The 23,704-nt window shown below is 36.3% G+C and overlaps 1 protein-coding gene across 2 annotated transcripts in view; it reads left to right on the top strand.

Moving 5' to 3' along the window:
- TENM4 (teneurin transmembrane protein 4) overlaps positions 1-23,704 on the top strand; it is a 2,712,352-nt gene that overhangs the window by 1,308,249 nt on the left and 1,380,399 nt on the right. Inside the window, exon 1 of one of the 2 annotated variants that reach the window (XM_077867224.1) lies at positions 2,579-2,598. The exons of the other annotated variant lie outside the window; for it this stretch is intronic. The gene's annotated coding sequence lies outside the window, so the exon portion shown is untranslated. Of the gene's footprint in view, positions 1-2,578; positions 2,599-23,704 lie in introns of those variants that run through there. 2 annotated transcript variants of the gene reach the window in all.

The following is a 23,704-nucleotide window of genomic DNA, read 5'->3' as shown; positions in this document are numbered from 1 at the left end:
ATCAGCCTAATGATGGTGATGGGGATGACTTTTTATTGTAGAGAAGGGAGACACATGCTAGGCATGGTAAGGAAGCTGAACGGAGAACTATGGGTCCGGAGGCCACATAGCAGAAGAGTGGGAAGAGAGGCCATTTGGACCCATGTGAAATAGAGCAGAGGCTTTTTGGACGTGGGTCTGCCTTTGACAGAATGGAGCATACTCAAAGAGAGAGTGCAGCAAGCTCCCATTCTCCCCATCCTGCCCTTTGCTCCTCTTGCTTTTTAGGTGACCTGGTTATAATGGGGATGCTGTGAAGTGACTTTATCATTTTGATTTGGTGATATTGCTCTCTCTCTCTCCATTCATATTAATTTATTAATATTAATTTATTCTTTCATATTAATTTATTCTTTAATTGGGGTGATACCTAAACCACACAAAACAAGTGCCCTCTTACCCCCTTGGAATTACTGTCAACCTTTTTGTGCACGGGTATTTGTTAGTGTTTCAGTTCCCCTTCCTTCTTCCAAGATCAGCTATACACAGTTAACTCCTTTAATCTTGTCTCACCCAGTTAGTCCCATTTTCTTAATCATTTTTGTTCCTCCTCTCACTATTCCCTTGAAAATTGCTTTATCTCATGGTCAATTTATCACATAGCCATTTAATTTTTACCAGGCACATAAACCCCTCAGTGGAAATAGCACTGAGAAGCATATTTGCACTCAGTGAAGCTCCTGCTTTCTTGAGTATATTGCTCACTCTTGCCTTATAGATTGATTTATATACATAGCTCAAAAAGTTGAGTACCATTAGAAGGATTCTGTTTGCTAATAGCATTGCCATCTTGCCTATTCGGTCTGAGAGGAAGAAGGACCTTGCAGAGAGTAGAGCTGTAAAAAGAACCTGGACTGTAGCATTAGGCAGACCAACCTAATAGTGATGCAATTGACTCAACCTCTCTGAGCTATAGAGTCTTCTGTATTTGGTGCTGGTTATGCAGTAGTTCTAGCATCACATTTGCAGGGTATAAATCTCCACTCTGTCCCCTGCCAGTGCAAAGACCTCAGCTGACTGACTTAACTGCCCTTTGTCTTAGTTTTCTTATATTTGAAATGAGGATAATGACCATACCTCTGTGATAGGGATGTTGTGAAGATGAACTACAAAAACCTCATAGCCTTGTAGGAGGTGAGAGCTTAGTAAATATTCAAATTATCTTCTGTAAAATGGTACAGTAAAACTGACCTAACAAGGTCATGGTGGACAAGGTGATTGTGGATCATCTAGCTATTTTAAAATTTCATAGATTCACTAAATAGAAACTTTCTGTGTTTCACATGTATTTACTTTCATGGATGCACCACGTAGAGTTAAATTGAAAAAGACAATCATCACATGACTAGTGGAGGATACAATTGGCTAATTACCACTTCCTTAAAGGAATGGTTGCTTTCTAAGGTTTGAAGCAATATAAGAAACCACAAGGAAAAGACCGTCTTACTCGGTTACATACAATTAAAAAATGTATGTACGAAGGAAAATAAAATCATAACAAATTAAAGAAAAAAGAACATACTGGGAAAAATATTTCCCCAGATATACCAGAGGAAATTGTTATAAAAATTAAGTGAGATGATATATGTGAAAATGTAGAGTTAACTATAAAACATAATAAACATGTTAATATTATTTAAAATTATGGTACAGAGCAATTAAGTCTTAAGCACCAGGCACGTAAATTTATATCTATCTGATGCTATGTTGGACCTCTCTGTACCTTATTTTTTTAAGATTTTATTTATTCATGAGAGAAACAGAAAGAGAGGCAGAGATGGGGGCAGGCCCCCACCTTGGACCTTAAGATCCCCCTAATTCCATGGTTTAGGGATGATCAAAGCCTTAATTAATGGGAGAAGTCCCATTAATCTTGTGTCATCCCTTTCCTCATAGCTCCTTACTAAGTTCTAAGCACTTGAGTTTCCTTGGGGCTCTCTTTATAGTGTCCCATGTCAAACACAGTCCTTCTTCCTCAAACGAACTCACTCCACAGATGTTTTGAGTATAGAAACCTTAAGATGGAACTGGAGGGTATTATGCTGAGTGAAGTAAGTCAGTCGGAGAAGGACAAACATTATATGTTCTTATATGTTCTCATTCATGTGGGGAATATAAATAATAGTGAAAGGGAATATAAAGGAAGGGAGAAGAAATGTGTGGGAAATATCAGAAAGGGAGACATAACGTAAAGACTGCTAACTCAGGGAAACGAACTAGGGGTGGTAGAAGGGGAGGAGGGCAGGGGGTGGGAGTGATTGGGTGACAGGCACTGGGGGTTATTCTGTATGTTGGTAAATTGAACACCAATAAAAAAAAAAAAAAAAAAAAAAAAGAAACCTTAAGGAGAATTTGGAGTGTTACAGGAAGAAACAGGATGTCACTGCCAAGCGTTTGCCATCTTTTTTGCCCTCCCACTCCTGCACTCTCCTCTCTCTTTCTCAGGAACAAAGGCCTTATCTTACAAGGATGATTTCTTCTCTTTCTTTTAAGCCATGAAACCCACCTCAAGTGGACTTATTATGGCAATTTCTGAATAAAGAAGGCCCTCTTCCTAAGGTAATTCTTATATTAGCCTCTAAGAGGATTAAGTTTTCTCAATTTAATTATGTATATTATTTTAAATCCCCCCCAAATACTTGTAAGTTTTGGCCATTCTTGTATTTGGTGCACAGAGAAATGGAAAAAAAAAGAGAAATGAAATACCTACTCAAAATTAGACATCAGGAGGTGACCATGTGGCCTTAATAACAATGAAAGCAGTGATATCTAAATAGTATATATATAAAAGATATATGTGCAAATAAATGGGAGAAAATATTTATATCCCAAGTGATTTGAATGATCAGTTCTCATAATGAAAAATAGAATCTTGGGGCACCGGGGTGGCTCAGTGGTTGAATGTCTGCCTTGGCTAAGGTCTTGATCCCGGTGTCTTTGGATCAAGTCCCACATTGGGCTCCCCACAGGGAGGCCTGCTTTTCCCTCTGCCTATGTCTCTGCCTCTCTTTCTATGTCCCTCACGAATAAATAAATAAAATCTTAAGAAAAAATTACATGCTCTACTCCTTTGCTTCTATCAATATAATAGCATTATTTGTCTTACTGATAATAACGGTAACTATAATAATAACACATAACACAAATTGAGTGAATATGGACCAGGTACCATCCTACGTGCTGTATGTATATTGACTCACTTAATCCCCACAACAATCCAACCAGCTAAACACTGTTATTTTTCCCACTTTATGGCTGAAAAGCAAGAGCCCACAGATAAACAACTTGCCCAAACTCACAAACTCAGGGACACCTGTAATCCAGTTACTTCTAACCTCTGTACTAACCCAGAATCAAAATTCACTAGCACTTGCAGTTAAAACCTTAAAAATCATACCATAGCAAGTCTCAGTTTTACATTCTTTAAGTTTATGAAATATTTCATTTAAAGCAATAATACCAAGTACTAGTGACATTGTGATAAAACTGGAGAGATGCATATGGTGAGTGGTCACAGATACTTGGCCTTTTTGAGAGACAAAAATATGATTCATATTCTTTCACTTAATAATTTATCTTTGGGGAATTTATTGTAAAGAATTATATATGTAAATTTATTTAAATTTATATATGATGAAGATATAAGCCATGCTACTCATTGCAGCTTAAATATCTGACAGCCGAGTAAATAAATTATAGTATATCAATGCCATGGAAAATATAATGTGATCATTAAAATTTCAATTACAAACTATACATTTACATAGGGAAATTTGCATGTATAGTGTTAAGTAATAGAAATCATTGAATGGAGATATGTATTACATTACTATTTAAAAATATGTGTGCTGGATGCCTGGGTGGCTCAGCAGTTGAGTGTCTGCCTTTGACTCAGGGCATGATCCTGGAGTCCTGGGATCGAGTCCTGCATTGGGCTCTCTGCATGAAGCCTGCTTCTCTCTCCGCCTATGTCTCTGCCTCTCTCTCTGTTTCTCATGAATAAATAATTAAAATTTTTAAAAAATAAAAAATAAATAAAATAAAAATATGTATGCTTATAGACAAAGACTTAATAATATAAAACATATGAAGTTAAATTGGTGAAAGACAAATAATTTTTAACATGTTTATTTTAAGATTATTTTTGTGTTGTAAGTTTATTTGCATACTAAAATAAAATTGGTAGACAATATATGGAATCAAAAGGAGGATATGACATGCATTATTTATAGCTACTCTAGAGAAGGAATCTCATCTTGGAGAGGAACTGAGGCCAAGCTTATCATCAGCATCGATGCTCTAAACCTCCTCAAACGAAGTAGCTTTACCAGCCATCCTTTATTACTCGGTATCCCTCAAGCATTCCTCTCCAGAGAGCCTTTCTGGAGCAAGAGTTGTCAAGGGGAAACTGACAAGCTCAGCTTCCAATTTCCTCATGAATTGGTACTCTTCTGTGTCACCATTATGATGACATGTGTCCTATCCTTTATCCAATTCTGTTGGGGTTGCCAGAGAATTGAGAATCCTTGTAGAAAACATTAAATAATCTTATCCAGAAAAGTTCTTGTCTAAGCTGCATTTCTCCTCCAAATTCCTACATTGCCCTGTTTCGAGGCATGAAATGTCTTACATGTAGATTGTCTTTTCACAGAGACTGAGAGTTCCTTGAGGACAGATAGGACCTAGCTCTGTTCATTTTGGTGTCACCAAGTTATAGTGATTTGCTTCACACCTCCCTCCAATTCTGAGTGCTTTTTCCTCTTTTCACTTGCTAAGTCTTTCTAGCTCTGGTTGTAAGGTCATCTCTCCGTGGAGGTTCCCAAGTCTGATCAGGCAGAGAGAGGACTTTATGTTTCTCATTCATGGTAACACTCTACATACTCTTTGCTATATTTCTGATAGAGAATGTTTCATTCTACAATGGCAATATCCTGATAGTTATTGCCAATTATACAGCTTAGACACTTGGCAAATTCTTAAATATAACTACATAAGGAAGAAAGGGAAAGCCTTTGCATTCATCCTACCCCCTGCTAAGCACCATTTATATAAAGTATGCTTTATATATCTCTTGATTTTACCAGCTATGTAAACATTTATTACACAAGGAGTCTTACCAAACATACTATTCAATAACATGCCTTTTTTTCCTCACATAAAAATATCCTATGGATAATTATTCATCTCAATTCACATAGATTTAGCTTATTATTATAAATAGATCCATAGTATTGGCACACAATAACTTATTTAATTTTATATCATTGGATATTGAATTCAATTAATGGACAGTTGCATTCATTTATTCTGTTGTATTCAGTTATTCACTATTTTTAAATACCACAGTGAACATTCTTACATATACATCTTTCTTCACTTGTCTACTTGTTCTAGGACAAATGTCTAGAAGTGAAATTGCATATAAATCCATATACATATTTTAAATTTTAATATACAACATTTTAATTAACTAATGAAATTAATTAACTAATTGAATTAATTTAACATATTAATATATATTGCCTACTAAAAAGGCTGTAATAGTTGAAACGCCCCCATGAGATTTTATTAAAGTCATTGGTTTCTTATACCCTGGCCAGTATTGATTATCTTTATATTATAATTTAAGTACTTATTTCCCCACCTTCATACTAGCCTGATTTTATAAAGGGCAAGGATGGTTATTTATCTTTTTTTTTTGACATACAGTTAGTTTTGTTTTTAATACATATGAACATGTGGCTAATGGAAGGCATTCTATTTCTAAAATAAATGTGAACATTTTAAAGTGCTAAATTGTGAAGTGATTCTATATACTCTACAATGTACGTGACAGAAGGATTAGGGACATTGGACCCACAGAAATGGCAGATGTAATTCTAGTTCTGTGTCCTATCACTGTACCTGAGGCAGGGCACACAAACTCTTGGAACTTCAGTCTCTTCTTCAGCAAAATGAGCACAATAATCTCTCTAAAATTCTTGTAACAGCATTTATGTAAGGATTGAATTTAAAAATTACATAAAATTTGCTACTTTCCATGAGGCTGGCAAAATAGCAACATTACTATCAACTGGTTGCTGATTATAAATGTAGACTCTTAAACTACCTATTGAACTAGAATGTGCATTTTAACAAGATCTCCTCCAGGTGATTCTTATCCAGTGTAAAGTTTGAGAGCCACTTAATAGAAAACATTAAATACAACATCAGATGCAAAACATGTAATCAATGATATAATAATGACAATGATGATGACAATGATGTAATGTACATAAAGTACCAGCACTTAATATACCATAGTATAATTTTTATTAGTTTTTTCAAATTTAAAATAATAATCATGGGCTTCTGCAAAATGCTGCATTTCTTTAATATATGCAAAAGTTCCATTTGGGGGTGTTAAGTGATGTGCTATGCAGTGGAATGAATGTGATTTGCACTTGGCAGTTCATTTGGGAGGCAGTGGAGCATGGGCCTTGGGAACCAGAAGGGGCTGGATTAGAATCCTAGCTCTGTTTCTCATTAGCTGGCAGGTTCCAAGCAAATCACTTAATACCCTTGAGCTCTACTCTTTTCAGTTGGCTGCATTGAGACTCTTAATAGTTTACTTGAATAATACTATGAACACAACTTTGGCATATTTCAGGGGTCAGGAATAATATCTGTACCAGTTGCTGTGTGATAAGTGCTGGATAGTGCTCTAAATGCCTTGAGCAGTTATTTAATTAACTCCTTGTGAAATCCTCTGAACTAATTATTTGTTATCATCCCCATTTTATGGAAGCATAAATACTCTCAGAGTTAGGTTAATTCAGTTGCCTAAGTATACTAAACCCAGATGGGGTGATGACATAGCCTAATCCCTCCCTCTCTTCATCCCTCCCTCCCTCTCTCCCTTCCTTTTTTCCTTCCTTTCTCTCTCTTCTTTCTTTCTTTCTTTCTTTCTTTCTTTCTTTCTTTCTTTCTTTCTTTCTTTCGTCTTTTCCCCTTTATAATGCTCCCTTCAGAAAGTGATGCCTGAGCTGAGTTTTAGGAGAAAATAAGAGTCTGGTAGGTGCTAATTCTGATTTACCATCTTCCAAGTACCTTTTTTTTAATTTTTTTTTCCCCTCTCATATTCTCTACCCTTCTGTTTTTCTCTATTCTTTCTGTCTCTGGAAATCATTCCTTGTTCAACTGGTGGTACCCAGAACCTCAGTATGGCTTCATCAGTGATGCTGGCATTATATCAAAGATCCATGATCTGAAGAGTATTTCTTTCCTCCTCACTGTCTCGTATTTAACAGAGCTTTTAGTAGGTTTATATTTCCTACACCTGTAGATAAGAATACTTAAAATACTTATGTTGAATAAGTATCAGGCACTGTTCTAAGCAATAATTTCATTAATTCAGTCAGTCTCTGTAACAACTCAATGGTATAGGTGCTAGAATTATATATCCCTAATTTACAGATGAAGACACCGAGGCCAGAGAATTTTTGTGACTTGATCAAGGCTACTCAGTTGATGAAGCTGAGATTCAAACCCAGACAAACTTGCTATAGATTCTATCCTTTTAACCATTATACCTATTGCTTCCCTCCTGACTCTCAAAACAGTATTGAGAGATCAGTAGGAAAGTGTGAGATTCACCACTTTACAGATGAGCACAAATTTTCAGGGTACTATATGATTTGCCCAGGGTTACATAGATCTAGATGTGGAGTAGGGATTAAGATCCATGTCTCCAGGTAAAAGGCTAGCTGAACCAGAAAAGGAAACTCAGGACAAACAGCCACAGAGGAAGCCATGATGGAATTTGAGCAGAAACTGAGATCTGCAACATGCCCAAAGAGAAGGGCCTGCCAGATTCTCTGTTGGGTTTAATTTGTCATTTATGAGTGAAACAGTTGTCTTCCTTCTTCCCACATCCATTTTGCCATCAAACGATCAGTGTGATCCTGCATCTGGAATCATGTTTGACTCTGAATTTGCAAAATTTGTTTTTGTTCTTTAATTCAGGGTTCTTCTGCCTTTCCTAACAGGCTGTCCTTTCCCTTTACATCATAGTCCACTGAGACTATGCTAAAAGAAAAAAAATAACCCTCCAATGAGCTTAGCAGTGTTCCTTTTCTCTGTGGTATGTTCTTAACATGTCATTTCTGTTTTCTAATTATTCAATCAGTTGTTTTTTCCCCTCTTTTTAAAAATCGACTCTCTTCCCATTTTCCAGATCGTATAGCTTATAAGTGCTTTCCATTTTTCTTTGATTCTGGGCTCTAATTTGTTCTCCAAATGTCAACTGTCAGCATTTTGAGAATCAATGTTTGATTTTAAATATTAGATCCTGCCTTTCTCTTTTAGTAAAAAAAAAAAATAACAATAATAAGTGGGAGTCCATTTTAGAATTAATAGGAAAAAAATTTTTAATGTACAAACCATCATTTCCATTTAATCTGATTTTATTTTTAGTGTAAAGTAAGCAGGGAAGGTATTATCTTTTTTAATAGAAAAATAACTTGAGCTTCCAAGAAATTAAGTAAGAGAAATTAAATGAGTGACTAAAAGAAGAAAGCTGCCATTCTGCTAGGCCTTCTTATTTCTTTTTCTGCATAATATATGGAGAGAAAATAAGCTAGCACTTGCACTTGAATTGTCCCTATCCTTCTTAGTCTCTGTGTAAACTTGAGTGTACCAAACACCCTTTTCCAAGTAGGTATATGTATTAGTTAGAGTAGAAGTGATTTAAAAGTATATTGCCCACACTTGAAAACAAATTCAGCATTGGGATAATTTAAATAGCTAGAATGCTTCTGGTTTAATCAGGTAGGTGGATAGTGCTAATTTTAATAGGAAGAGAGAAGGTGAGATTAGCCAACTGTCATTTGATCTTGTGAATCTAGGGTTTAGCAGATTGGGTTGGGTAGCAGTTGTGTGTTCCACGGTGTCTCTGTATTGCAAATGATGTATTACCTTCTCTTGAGTGACCAAATACATTCCTTAATCCAGGAAGATACCACTGGGCTCTTCAATGTGGTTCCTTTAAAACATCCCATTACAATTGCAGTATTCCAGCAAGTCCCCAAGTTACCTTTGTGATAAAAAAGATACTACAAAAAGGAAGTTATTATAGTGCGTAGTAGCCTCTGCATGCTCAGTAGAAGTCATGAGAAAGGACTGAATTGGGTAAGATAGGACCACTGATCACAATAGACAGAGTATGTGGAGAAAGTAGTTGTGTTGAGTCCTGGAGTTTTAGAGAAAATGTGCTGGTGTGGTGGAAAGTGTAAGTCAGGGGACTCCTACTGAGTCATTGCCCTCTTCTGTTTGTAGGTTCCCCTCCTTTCTCTTTGTAATGCTAAAAATGAGAGGCCGGATTACAGTCCTATGGTTCTAGTAGTCTAATTGAGGAGCTAGGGCTCAGCAGGTGGTAGTGTATCTGGGGCTTCTATGACATGGAACAATGTCTTTGGCTCATTTTCCCTTTAATAAGTGGATGGAGACAGTAGTGAATCTATGAAGACACAGTCCCTCCTCCTCCCTGGAGGGAGAATGAAATATTAAAAGACTTTATTATTGTAAAGAAGCAGATAACAAGACAATCAGGACCATTAAAAATTGACAAAGCACCAAGCCCAGATAAATTACATGGCATCATGCTGAAGGCAATGACAGGGGAATGGAAAAAGCCATTGGCAGAGATGCCTGGAAGATCAAGAGACCCCACACACAGACATAAGCATTATCTGCAGTCTGAAAGCCAGGCCCAGGCCCATGTATGAAGGCACTGTGATGCTAAAAGGTGCTCAGATTACATTTTCCCAACTGGATCTTCTCGTGCCCTTGGAAGACGTTCTCTATCATTTCATCATGGCACCAGTTACACTGTTTCTTATTGGCTTGATTTTGTCCCCCAAAAGAATGTGGACTTCTCTAGAGCAAAGCCTTATTTTGATGACTGGCACAGAACAGACATTCAGTAAGTTTATGGAATGACTCAATAAATAAACAAAAGTAGTGGGGCATGCAAGCTTTGGCTCCAGTTCCAAACTGAATTCCCTCAGAGAACTATATATTTTAGGGAAGATGTTTGTAACACCTTTCTCAAATTAAACATTTTAAAGAATCTTTATTCCTGCAAGAAATTGGCCAACTCCTAAAGGGTTCTAAAAACAGTATGACTTTTGCAAAATAAATTTGAGAAGAAAAATCACATGACCAGTAAAGGCTAGCTACTATGTGTATGGGGCTATTCTTAAAGGCTTCATTTTCAAGTGCGTTCAAAATGTGCGTTTCTAGATAGTAAGTGTTGTGATTAGTTTCCCTGCCTTGATTTACAGAAGAGGTAAAATTCAGAGGTTAAGTAGATCATAATCACAGAGCACAGAGGACTGATTGGACTTTATGCAAAGTATGTCTAAGTCCAGAACCCATTCTCTGTGTATTATTCCCAACTTTGTGAGATATGTATTCTCTGTGCATTATGTCCTAACTTTATGAGATACTGGTATTGTTAGGCCCTTGGCATAGAAGGCAATTAGCATCATGTCAGACAAGGATCATGGTCACTGTCCAAGTTAATTTGTTGTATGTATTAAATGATAGTGAGTGTAAGAGTGCTGTCCTTTGAACATGCATGATAAGTTCTGAACTAGGTCCGTGTTCTGGAACTCTGGCACTATTTTTCAGACAGGCTCCTTCTTCATTATAGGTGTCTAGATGGAACTCTGGCAGGAGAGAAGGAAGATGCATGACCATCCTCAATGAAAAAGGAGACAATTGAGATTTAGAAAATATGTAGCGTCTCAAGATCATACTGGCCTAAAAAAAAGAAAAGCCTGGAGTTGATGCACAGCCTCCTATCTCCTTGTCCAATATCATTTCCACTAGTCCTCAGCTCAAAGCAACCCTGAGACATTACAGATCTTAAGGGGTGAGGGAGCACATGCTATGGAGATAGATTGTCTTGGATCTGAATCCTGACACTGACACTTACCAGTCGTGTGACCTTGGACAAATTGCTTAATATCTCTCAGGCTCAGTTTCCTCTCCCATGTAATGAGGGAACTAATACCTACCTCACTGAGTTGCTCTGAGAATTAAATGAATCTGTGAATTAATTAACTTATTCTCTGCATTGTACCAGAAAGGACTCAAGGTGGCTTACAAGGACATGATAATATGATTTAAGAATGGAGAAGAAAAGAAATAAGAGTAAGGCAGGCAGATAGGGGACTCAGTCCAATACAATGGCTAAGAATAGGTGCCCCATTTTCCTCAACGGTGTCTAGTAGCCAAACCCAGACGGGAAGCATTGACAGCTATATTGTTTACAGTATTCACAAAGTAATAACAGACTCATGACTTACAGGGAGCATGGCTATATTTAAGATATAAGATATATTTTATATTCTTATATTTAATATATAAGGTATACTTACATATATTCCAGGTTCTAGGTACTGCATTAGGCAGTGCAGTCAGTACTAAAAGGCAGACATGATCCTTGCCCTCATGGAGGTAAACTTTCATGATTTCATGATGTCAGTGTAATGTCACATCCATGATATCCTCTTTACCTAAAAATACAAAGAATAAATGAATTGCATAAAATTTTACATGTCATTCTTTGAGCAAAGTGTTTGACACACAGAAAGTGTTTAATACTGGGTTGTTCACATATTAACAGATATTTATTAATCTATAGCGTCTATGTTTATGCCTTTTCTAGGCACTGGGGATATGCAGTGTACAGACCAAACATCCTGATCTACGTCCTAGTTGAGGATAAAGATAAGATCATTATGTAAAATATGTGTTATAGCAGATATTGATAAGGGATGTGTGGTGAAGAGTGCTGAGCACAATTCAAAGAGAATGGCCAGGGGAAGACTCACTAAGAAGGCAATGTTTGAGTTCAGACTTGAAGAAAGAAAGGGAGGAAGCCATGAAGGTTCTAGAGAGTATTCCAAACAAAGAGAACAGCTAGTGCAAATGCCAAAGGCTGGTGCATGCCTGGCAGGATCTATGCAGTATTAGGGAGAATTCCTCCAACTGAAAGAAGTAGAAACTCAACTCCAGACAGGGTAAGCAAGATATTTACAGGAAAGAGATTTGCCTGAGTGGTTCATAGAATCCAAAAATTAGATGCAGGACAGCAGCCGTTCTAATTTGGGAAGCTCCAAGGCAGAACCAGGCCTAGTCTCCCAGCAGGCTTTCTCTCTCCTCTCTTCTCTAGACATTGGCTCTGTCCTCTTGGGGTTCTTTCTCTATGTAGATGGAACATGACATGGTGGCTGGCAGCTGCAGCCACATTCTTACAGCCTTAGAACCAAGCAGTGGAATAGCTATACTTTTCCCTGCCTGCTATTGCATAAAAAATGTCCAAGCCCAAAGGTCACTGTGGATGTAGAATGGGACATCGTATGATTGGCTGAGCCTGGGTTAGGTGTCCACCAATGTGGTCTGTTTAACAAAGTCTGACATTGAAAGGGGGTAGAGAAAGGGAACTGGGCTCATTCAGAGTGTACCAAAAAGTCCTGCTCAAAGTAAAAGACTATCCCTAAGAAAAGCAGTTCATAAATGTCACAGGAGAGACTAAATCCTCCTACCCTATCAGAAATCATTAGCATCCTAGTTAATCTGACGTATGAATAAGAGCTTGGATTATTCTGTGTTTCTGTGGATTCCCAAGAGATATTTTGGCATTTCTCTCATCTATACAGAGGACATTCTGTTCATTGTCATATGCATATAATGATCCTATAATCTAAAACGCTTCATGCTTATGATGCTGAGTGGTATGCTATAATTTACCTCTCCTTTGTTGTCATTAGAAAGTGCTATGAGCTTTCAAACAATTGAAAAGTAGGCCACAAGTACACAGAAAACATCCAATAATACACAAGTTAATTTTAAGCATGGTCTTTTTTGATAACAATAATTATGATTGAAAAGCAATTTAAAGAGCAAAAGACAAAAATGCATGTTATATAGTGAGGAGATTTTTGTGAGATATTCTGGGGGCAAATTGGCATAGATTTATATAATGAAATAATGAGAACTAGGGGCATGTTCCCACACTGTGGTCATTTAATCAGGATATGACCATCTGCCCCAAAGGATGGACTGCCTCAAATACACACATGTCCTCTGGCTTCAGCCAAAAAGAAACAACAGCAGATGTGATGGCTAAGGAGGTGGCAGATATTGAGCCTAGGATATTTATTTCCCTTCCTTGGTTCTTACAAGGATACCTCTATCTCTCTCATTCTCTCTCTGACTCTGGAAAATCATTCTCTCTTTATGGCGTTTCAAGTTCATGCAGCTTGGTGGGAAGAGTGGTGGTGGTGATGGCTCACAGATATTATGAGCCCCAGTGCACTGCCCTATCCCCTGGCTACACGTTTGTAAACTATTTTTCATTAAACTCACCTCAGATTTCCCAACTTGAGAGGCTATTTTTTGTCAGTACACTAACCCACTCCCCACAGCCAAATTCTTGCTCACTTTGCAAGTGCATTATAATGGTATTAATCCTATTCATCTTGACTTGAGATATGTCTGTAGTCAGATCTGCTTCTTATTTTCTTACATTTTTGGTAATTCTCAGTCTTCATCCTAATATACCCCCTGAGCCTCCATCTCTGCCTAATTCCTCATTTTTAAATCCTTTTTTAATGCCACCTCCAATATGAATTTTTCCTTGAGGGGCACCTGGGTGGCTCAGTTGGTTAAGCCATCTGCCTTTAGCTCAGGTCATGATCCTGGGTCAGGTCCTAGGATCAAGCCCTGCATCCAGCTGCCTGCTCAGCCAGGAACCTGATTTTCTCTCTCCTTCTTCCCTTCCCCTTTTTGGGCTCTCTCTCTCTCAAATAAATAAATATTATATTTTTTAAAGAAGCTTTCCTTGATTCACTGTTAGATGCAATCTTGTCTTCCTCTAGACTCGTATAGTTTTCTATCCAACCACTACTGTGGCACTTATTTCTACTCTGTACAGATTTTTGTTTGGCCCACATCTTATCTTCATTAATTAGCTGCTGAATTCATGTCTTCAGGATTCACTTCCCAACAAGAATGCCTTGCACATTTAAAGCATTCAGGAAATGATCTGTTGATTGGAAGAATGAATAGATTGCTGAATTTCACTATCACTTAAGACAGTTAATATTAGACAACTGCTCCCACATTTTAATATCATATCCATTAATTCCGCTAACATCTCTGGAGGACCTACCACATGTCGAGAATTGTGCTAGGTGCTAACTATTTCATGGCCATAAAAAACCTACATATAGAGAGTATATATTCATTGATCCTACAAATTCATAAAAAAATATCTCTCTTGATGTGAATTTTTAAAATCACCTGTGCAAAAATATATAGGGTCCTTAGAACACATCTTCATTAACCCTCAACTCTTGTTCCTGCTGTGCTGAAATTAATTCTCCATTCTCAATAGTATGGATGGTAATTTCAACTTAAATATAGTCTATACCCATATAGAGCTATGAAGCTCAAATCTCACTGGCTTGTAAGAAAATCATGTAAGGAACTTTAAAATATAGATAAATTCTTGTCTCATTAGTCCTCACCTCTACCCCAGAACTGTTGGATTGGCATTTGGATTGAGAATAGTGACTGATTTGAATCTTACCACCTTCCCCCTTTCCACCTTTCTTCAATTATGACTCCATTAACTCTGCACTTGTCTGAGGATTGGTGTTCAGGAACCATTGTTTTAACATAAATTTTATTTCTATAGAATCCTTATGAAGAAAATAAGGGTTTTTTTTCTGCTTTTAATGGAGATTCCAATACATGAAGTGAATTGGAGAAAGAAATAAACAATCATTTTGTTGAAGTAGGAACATTAAGACTGTCTAAACATATTTAAAAAGTTTCAATCCTAAGCATAAGCAATATGGAAGAATAGGAAGCTCAAGTCTCTCTTTCCTCCAATGGAGACACCAATTCAGCAATACATAGACCATTTCCTTTGTGAAAAATCCAGAAAAGTTAACAGGTAGCTACACGCCAGGCAGCATGTAACCAGCTGGATCAAAGTCTATAGGAAATTTCATGGCATTTATTTGTCCAAGTCCCACCACTAACATGGAAAAAAATGGAAGAGAGCCCCCAATTCACAGCATCTCCCTGGGCAGGGAAAATGTTGAAGCATTTTTCCAGTATTTCAAATTTTCAGAGAACTGCGTGGGGGATTTGTTTCGATCTCATTCATCTTGGATCATTGATGGGACCCAGCATACTCTAGATGCCTAGGGTAAGGTCTTATGAGAACGAAATAGAACAGGGCAGGGGATGCACAGTACAGCATACAGAAGCTGATGTAGCTCGGTGTCATATTCCTCAGAGGGGAGAGAGAAGAGGGAGTGTGTATTCATGTTCTGGCTTTTCAGGGAGCTGTCTGGATTCTGTCTCACCTGATTCAGAGTGCTGACCTGACCCAGGGTACTGTAGAAGCCAAAGGGCCTCTGAGAATAAGTGCTGGGTGGCTTGGGCAGCTCCAGAGAACCTGCAGTAGTGTCAACAAATACCAGAGAGAGCAAAAGATTACAAACTCCTAAAAAAGAAAACCTGCATATCCCTCTAATTGGGAATTTAGTACAAGTCAACAGAAGATGCATCCAAAGAAAAGGTTTGAGTGGCCCTGAGAATATTTAGATGGGCTGATTAGTGAAAGGTTTTTGTTTTTATTTTTCCTGTAAGAAGCCAGGCTGTAAGTAGTGGGAAATGTGTGTGTGTGTGTGTGTGTGTGTACATGTTTGTATGTTCATGTGTTTTCAAATTCAAGGACACCAACACAGAGTAAAAAGCATATAAGGACAGGGAAATTTGGCCCAATCAAACAATTGCAACAAAAAAAAATCTTCAGAAACCATCCCCAAAGAAGTTGAGGTATACTAATTACCTGGCAAAAAGTTCAAAATAATTATCATAAAGATGCTCTGTGAGTTCAAGAAAATGATACACAAACAAATGACAATATCAAAAAGAAAACAAATGTAAATTAAAAAATAACAGAAATTTTGGAGCTGAAGAAAATAACTGAATTGAAAAATATAATAAAAGAGTTTAGTCACACACTTCATCAAGCATAAGAAAGAATGCAAATGCAAATATAGGTCATTTGAAATTATCCAGTAAGAGGAACAAAAAGAATAAAAGAAAAGCAAATGAAGAAAACTTAAGAGATTTATGGGTACTATAAAATACACCAATATGTGCATTATGGGAATCATAGAAGGAAAAGAGACAGAGGAGGAGTAGATGCTTGTTTGAAGAAAAAATGGCTGAAAACTTCCTAAATCTGGAGAAGAAATGGGCATCCAGATTTAAGAGACCCAAAGGATTCTGACTAAGATGAAACTAAAATGATCCACACTGAGACACATTATAATCAAATTGTCAAAAGTCAAAGACAAAGAAAGATTTTTTAAGCAGAAGGAGAAAAGCAATTCATCATGTACTATGGAGACTCACTCCACAACACTCAGCAGATTTCTCAGCAGAAGTGTAGCCAATCAAAAAGGAGTAGGATGATATATTCAAAGTGCTGAAAGAAGAAAACTGCCAACCAAGAATGCTAAACCTGGCAAAACTGTCTTTTAAAAATAAAAATAGAGGGATCCCTGGGTGGCGCAGCGGTTTGGCGCCTGCCTTTGGCCCAGGGCGCGATCCTGGAGACCCTGGATCGAATCCCACGTTGGGCTCCCGGTGCATGGAGCCTGCTTCTCCCTCTGCCTGTGTCTCTGCCTCCCTCTCTCTCACTGTGTGCCTATCATAAATAAATAAAAATTAATTTAAAAAAAAATAAAATAAAATAAAAATAAAAATAGAGACTTTCCCAGAAAAAAACAAAAGCTAAAAGAGTTCATCAACACTAGCCCACTTTATAAGAAATGCTAACAATAGTCCTTTCCGTTGAAATAAAAGGACACAGGCAGGAACACAAAAACATTTGAAAATATAAACTTTGAGGGGGTACCTGGGTGGCTCAGATGGTTAAACATCTGCCTTTGGCTTAGTTCATGATCCCAGGGTCCTGGGATGGACCCCCACATTGGGCTTTCTGCTCTATGGGAAGCTTGCTTCTCCTCCCTCTGCCTGTTGCTCCCCCTGCTTGTGCACTCTCTCTCTCTCTCTCTCTCTCAAATAAATAAGTAAAATCTCCAAAAGGAAAAAATATAAAACTCGGTGATTAAGTAAATATATAGACAAATACAGAATATTATAATAATGTAATGTCAGTACATAAACAACTTTTAACTTAGGCATAGAAGTTGAAAGACAAAAGCATAAGTAATAACAATAACTATAAAAATATGTAAATGAATACACAATATAAAAAGATGTAATTTGTGACATCAATAACAAAGTGCGGAAGAAGCAATAAAAAAAGGTAGAGCTTCTGTATGCAATTTAAGTTGTTATCACCCTAAAATAGACTATATTTTGTATAAGCCCTATGGTAACTACAAAAAAATAACTTTTGTGTAGCAGATACACAAAAGAAAATGAGAAAAGAATAAAAGCATGTCACTATAAAGAAATCAATAAAACACAAAGGAAGATCTCAAGAGAGAAAACAGAAAAGCTATAAGACAGAAAAGAATTAACAAAATGACAATAGTAACTCCTTCCCTATCAGTAATTAAGTATAAATTAATTAAATTTGTCAATAAGAAGATATGGAATGGCTGAAAAAGACATTCCATACAGATGATAATTATTAAGAGAGCAGGGTGGCCATGCTGATATCAGACAAAATAGTCTTTAAGTCCAAAAGGGTCACAAAGACAGAGGACATTATGTAATAAATAAAAGGGTCAAATCACCAGGAAGATATAACAACTATAAATATATGTATACCCAATATCAGAGCACCCAAATATGTGAAATGAATATTGATAGAACTAATAAGAAATGGACAGAAATACATTAATAATAGGAGATTTTAGTATCCCACTTTCAATAATGGGTACAACATTAAGACAGAAGATCAATAAGGAAATAGGACTGGAACAACACTCTAGACAAGATGGCATTAGCAGACCTATTCAGGGTATTCCACCCAACAGCAGCATAATACACCTTCATCTCAAGCACACACAGAACACCCTCTAGTAAACATACCATGTTAGGTCACAAACCAAGTTTTAACAAAGCCTTTTTTGAAGACTGAAATCATATCATGTATCTTTTCTGACCATAATGAAATTAAACTAGAAATCAATAGGAGGAAAACTGAAAATTTCACAAATATGTGCAAATTGAACGACGTCCCCTTGAACAACCAATGGATCAAAAAGAATGAATCAAAAGAGGAATTAGAGAATAACTTGAGACAAATTAAATGAAAACATAACATAGCAAAACTTATAGGATCTAGCAAATTGGTACTAAAAGGAAAGTTTATAGTGGTAAATACCTATATTTAAAAAAAGAAGAAAGATCTCAAAACCTTCTCCCAAGAAGCTGGAAAAACAAAAACAAAAAATTAAGCCCTAAATTCCAAAGTTAGCAAAACAAAAGAAATGATAGAGTAGAGCAGAAATAACAATACAATAAGGTCCATATATGAAAGCCCCATAGCTAATATCCTACTCAATGGTTAAAAACTGAAAACTTTTCTACTGAGATTAGAAACAAGGCAAAGAGATTCACTCTTGCTACTTCTACCCAAAATAGTGCTGAAAGCCCAAGCCAGAGCAATGAAACAAGGAAAAGAAGCAAAATGCATTCAGATCAGAAATGAAGAAGTAAAATTTTGTTCCAGATGACATCATTTTAAACGTAGCAAGTCCTAAAGATTCCACATAATAATAAATGAATTAAAAGTAAGATGAAAATGAAGTTTCAGGCTACATAATCAAAATAAAATATTAGTTGATTTTCCCAAAAGGAAATTAAGAAAACAATACCATTTGTAATAGCATCAAAAATAAAATACTTAGGAATAAATGAGTGGAAAATAGTATACTGAAAACTACAAACATTGCTAAAAGAAATTAAAGAAGGCACAAATAAATGGAAAGACATTTTCTGTTCATGGATTGGAAGACTTAATGTTATTAAAATGTACTTATAATAATAATAATAATTATAATATAATTAATAATTAATAATTAATAATTAATAATAAAGTAAAATTATTATCATGAGTAATCTACATGTTCAATGCAACCTTTTTTTCGTTCAATGCAATCTGTATCAAAATACCATTGGAATTTTAAGAAAAAAAAAGTATAAAATTCATATGGAACATAAAGAACCCCAAATAGCCGAAATAGTCTCGAGAAAGAACAAAGCTGGAACTCTCATACATCCTAACTTCAAAATATATTACAAAGCTACAGTAATTAAAACAGTATGATACTGACATAAAGGGAGCTGTATAGACCAGTGGAAAAGAATAGAGAATCCATATATAAACTACATATAGAGGGTCAGCCGATTATTTAACAAGAGTGCCAAACAGTACAATGGGAATGGAACAGTCTCTTCAACAATTGTTGTGAGAAAATTGGATATCTAACTAAGAAGAATAAAAAGGCAACCTGTGGAATGGTAGAAAATATTTGTGAACCATATATCTGATCAGGGGTTAATTTACACTATATATAAGGAACACCTACAACAAAATTGCTAATGAACAAATAACCCAATCAAAAACTGGGCAAAAAGCTTGAATAGACATTTATCCAAAGAAAACATACAAATAGCCATATAGAGGGCCAATGTGAAAAGATACTTGGTGTCACTGATAATCAAGGAAATGCAAACCAGAACAATGAGATACAACTTCACACCTATCAGGATGACTATTGTTTAAAAAAAAGAAAAAGAAAAAAAAAAAAAAAGACAAGTATTGTGAAGGATGTGGAAATTGGAACCTTAATATACTATTCATGGGGATGCAAACTGTTGCATACTTTATGGAAAACTGTCTGGAATTTCCCTAAAAAATGAAAAACAAGTACCATATGATTCAGCAATTCCATTTCTAAGTATTTATCTGAAGAAAATAAAGGCACCAATTTGAAAAGATACATTCCCCTCACATTCATTTTGGCACTATTTATATTCATCAATGGATAAATCAGTAGAGAAGATTTGATATATACTTGCAATGGAATATTATTTGGCTTTAAAAATAAAGGAAATCTTGCAATATGTGACATCATGGATGGACCTTGAGGGCATTTGGCTAAGTGATATGATAGAGAAACACAAAAGCTGTATAATCTTCCTTATATGTGCAATTTTAAACGACAACAGCAAACTAAGTTCCTAGATACAGAAAACAGATTTGTAGCTGCTAGAAGCGGGGAGATGAGTGAAAGGAGTCAGAAAGTGCAAACTTCCAGTTATAAAATAATTAAGTCATGAAAATGTAACGTATAGCATGGTGACTGACTATAGTAAATAATACTGTACTGATAATTGAAAGTTGCTAAGAGGTCTTGAAAGTCCTCATTACAAGAAAAAGTTGTAACTATATGTAGTGACAGGTATTAACTAGACCTATTGTGGTGACCATTTCATAACACGTACAAATATTGAATCATTATGTTGTACAACTGAAATTAATATAATGTTATATATCACTTATAGCACCATTAAAAATAAAATAGTATCTTAAAAATAGTTTTTATATTGATTACATGTTGACATAACACTTGGCGTAAGTTGAGTTAAATAAAATCTAATAATGGGCACCTGGGTGGCTCTTTTGGTTAAGTGTCCAACTCTTGATTTCAGCTCAGGTCATGAACTCAGGGTTGTGAGATCCAGCCTCATGTTGGGCTCACCCAGTGCTCTCCATCTCTAAATTAATTAATTAATTAAAATAAAATGGGGAGTATAAACTAATATTTTACAGCTTTTGAATTTACAAGGAGATTTCACATACATTAATTCCTTTAATCACTGCAGCCATCTCTAGAGGAAATTATTGTTTATATTACTTTTACTAATAAAGAAACTGCATCAGAGATTTAGTACCTTGCCTAAGGCTATAACTAAATCTGTCCCAGGAATCAAACCTAGAACTCCCGAATTCTGTGTGCCAGTGGTTTTCAAAGTGGGGTTCCTGGACTGGCAGCATTAAAACCACCTGAGAACTTGTTAGAAATGCAAATTATTTGGCCTTACTCAAGACCTATTGAAACAAAGTCTCTGACAGCCTGCCTTTCAACAATCCCACAAAATGACTCATGCTCATAAGGTTTCAGGCATGTTATGAGAAACAAATTAGATAAAAGATCTGAAAGGAATATATAAGGGATAGACAAACCATAGTAGCATTATTTGTTCACTCCCTCTTTCTTTTCTATTATTTGTCCTCTGAGGGTGGAAATACTTAAATGTCAACAAAATAGACAGGAAATTAGGACAAAGAGCAAAATCATGAGGTGGCCACCTTGACTTGCTACTAATAATACCAAGAATCAATGACTTGACAATAATAGCAATTGCTGTTTTCCCTAAATGGTTCTTGATTTTTCTTTCCATGTAAACAGTGATTATGAAATTGAATTCCCATAATTATGATCAAGGAGTGGTAATGAAAAACTATTTTGTATGAAAAAAAAATTATCTATTTACTGTAAGCACTGCTCTGTAGGATCTGATTCTGAAGAACTGTTTTATCTCCTGAGGAAGTTTCTTCCCAAGGACACCACTAAGTGAAGGCTGCTTGTTCCTCCCACATTTCAATCCAGTTCTTTGCATTAAGTGAGCCCACAGGAACTTCAGAACAAATGAACGAACGTACCACTAACCACAGGCCAGGAGTATAGAGGTTCAAATTCTTCTAAATCCCCAAAGCTTCCTCTAAATGATTACTTCACTCTCTTTGAAAGTGATTCTACTCTACCATCCTGGATGTCTTCTAGGGTATCTACTACCTTCCTGGTCATTTCCTCTCATTCATTATAAATACCTGGTATTTGACTCATAATCTTACCTTATACCCAAAGCCTTGTCATCATATAAGTTGTTTTAAAAAAAAAAAAAAAAAAATCTAAGTTTTGTGAGTCACCCACACAGCATCCTGCAATCTCACCTTCTAAATGTTCCAAATTCCAAATGCTTTTGTCTCAAACAACCTCAACCATAAACTACTTGCCTACCCTCTGGGTCCAGACCTGGCCACCACTGGGATTTCTCTACTCTGTTGTATCAAATTCATATTACACTCTGTCTCCCGGTCTTCCGGTTCTTATACTGAATGATTCCCACTATAAACTCACTGAAAACCTCAAGACATTCTAGTAGTTCTTAGCTCCTTCTGATTTCACCTGTTTCTTTTGAAGCTTATAGATGCACGTGATATATCACTTTTGTCTCTTGACAGGAAAGTGACAAGATTTCATGGGATTTTAAGGTGATGCATGTAGGAATGAGTAGTGACATGCTAACTGGACTAGAAGGTGAAGAGTCTAGGGTTAGGGAGAATGCTAGTTTGTTGTGTACAAGTTGAAGTATGGGTTTTTAAGGTCACACTCAGCCTTGATGAGACAGGAAAAAGGGAAGTTCAAAAGGCTACATAGAAGAGATGGTATAAAGAGAATCAAGCATGAGTTCTCCGAGGGCAACAATCTTATTTGTTTTGTTCCTCATTGTATACAAGATTTCTAGACATTGCCTATTTCATACATAATTTATTTGTTAATTCATAGGGATGTGTTAAGGATTAAATGGAGATTGTATAAAGCTTCATAAAAATGAGTATTCCAAAAGATCTAGGCAAGACTCCTTATAATCTTGCCTTAAAAGTTGCACAGCATCACTTCTCCTGGATCCTACTGATGACAAGTCATAGGTCCAGCCCAGATTTAAAGGGAGGGTACTGTACAAGGATATGAGTTCTAGGAGGCATTATTCATTAAGGAGAAGGGAATCTTTACAGAGTAACTCAAAACTCAAATAAAAGCCTTAGTAGAAGTGTTATTTCTTTCCCTCTTCTTTAAGTTCTGTATAAAACAAAGCACAGAACTCAGTGCTGCAGTGTCATCATATGTAAAGAAACTCATCCTGAACATTGGAATTTCTGTTCTAATATTTGTGGGGTGATTGGGTGGCTTAGTCAGTTAAGCAACCAATTTTTGATTTTGGCTCAGGTCATGATCTCAGGATCATGAGATCAAACCCTGCATCAGGCTCTACACTGCACATGGATCCTGCCTGTGATTCTCTCTCTCCGCCTCCCTCTGCCCCTCCTCCTGCACTCTCCCTCTCTCTCTTTCTCTCTCTCTCTCTCTAAAATAAATAAATAAAATCTTTAAAAATAAATAAAAATAATTTTAAAAAGAAAAGAAATTCCAATATTTGCTAAACTTGAAAACATTCAGAGGGATCATAATACATAGTTTCTGACAATCCTTTTCCTATGTTCCCAACTATTCTTAAGCACTCTGAGAGTCCTGAGAAAGCCCTGCATGCCTTTGCCAAAAACATCCTTTCTCTAATTGATGCCATCCTGTGGCCTATCTTCACCTATCACTCCCCTCTCACTGCTGCATGCCACTCAACAGGTACTATCATTGTGTGCTCTTGACATAAAGCAGCACCTTTGAGTCATTCCTCTTGAAAGAAATGTCTGCTTACTAGAATAATAGATTCCATCAAAACCAAAATTTTATTATTATTATTT

The sequence above is a fragment of the Canis aureus genome, chromosome 23 (assembly GCF_053574225.1).
Source record: "Canis aureus isolate CA01 chromosome 23, VMU_Caureus_v.1.0, whole genome shotgun sequence".
Lineage (NCBI taxonomy): Eukaryota > Metazoa > Chordata > Mammalia > Carnivora > Canidae > Canis > Canis aureus.
The sequence above is the reverse complement of the archived record's forward strand: the minus strand, read 5'-3'. Positions and strand labels throughout refer to the sequence as shown.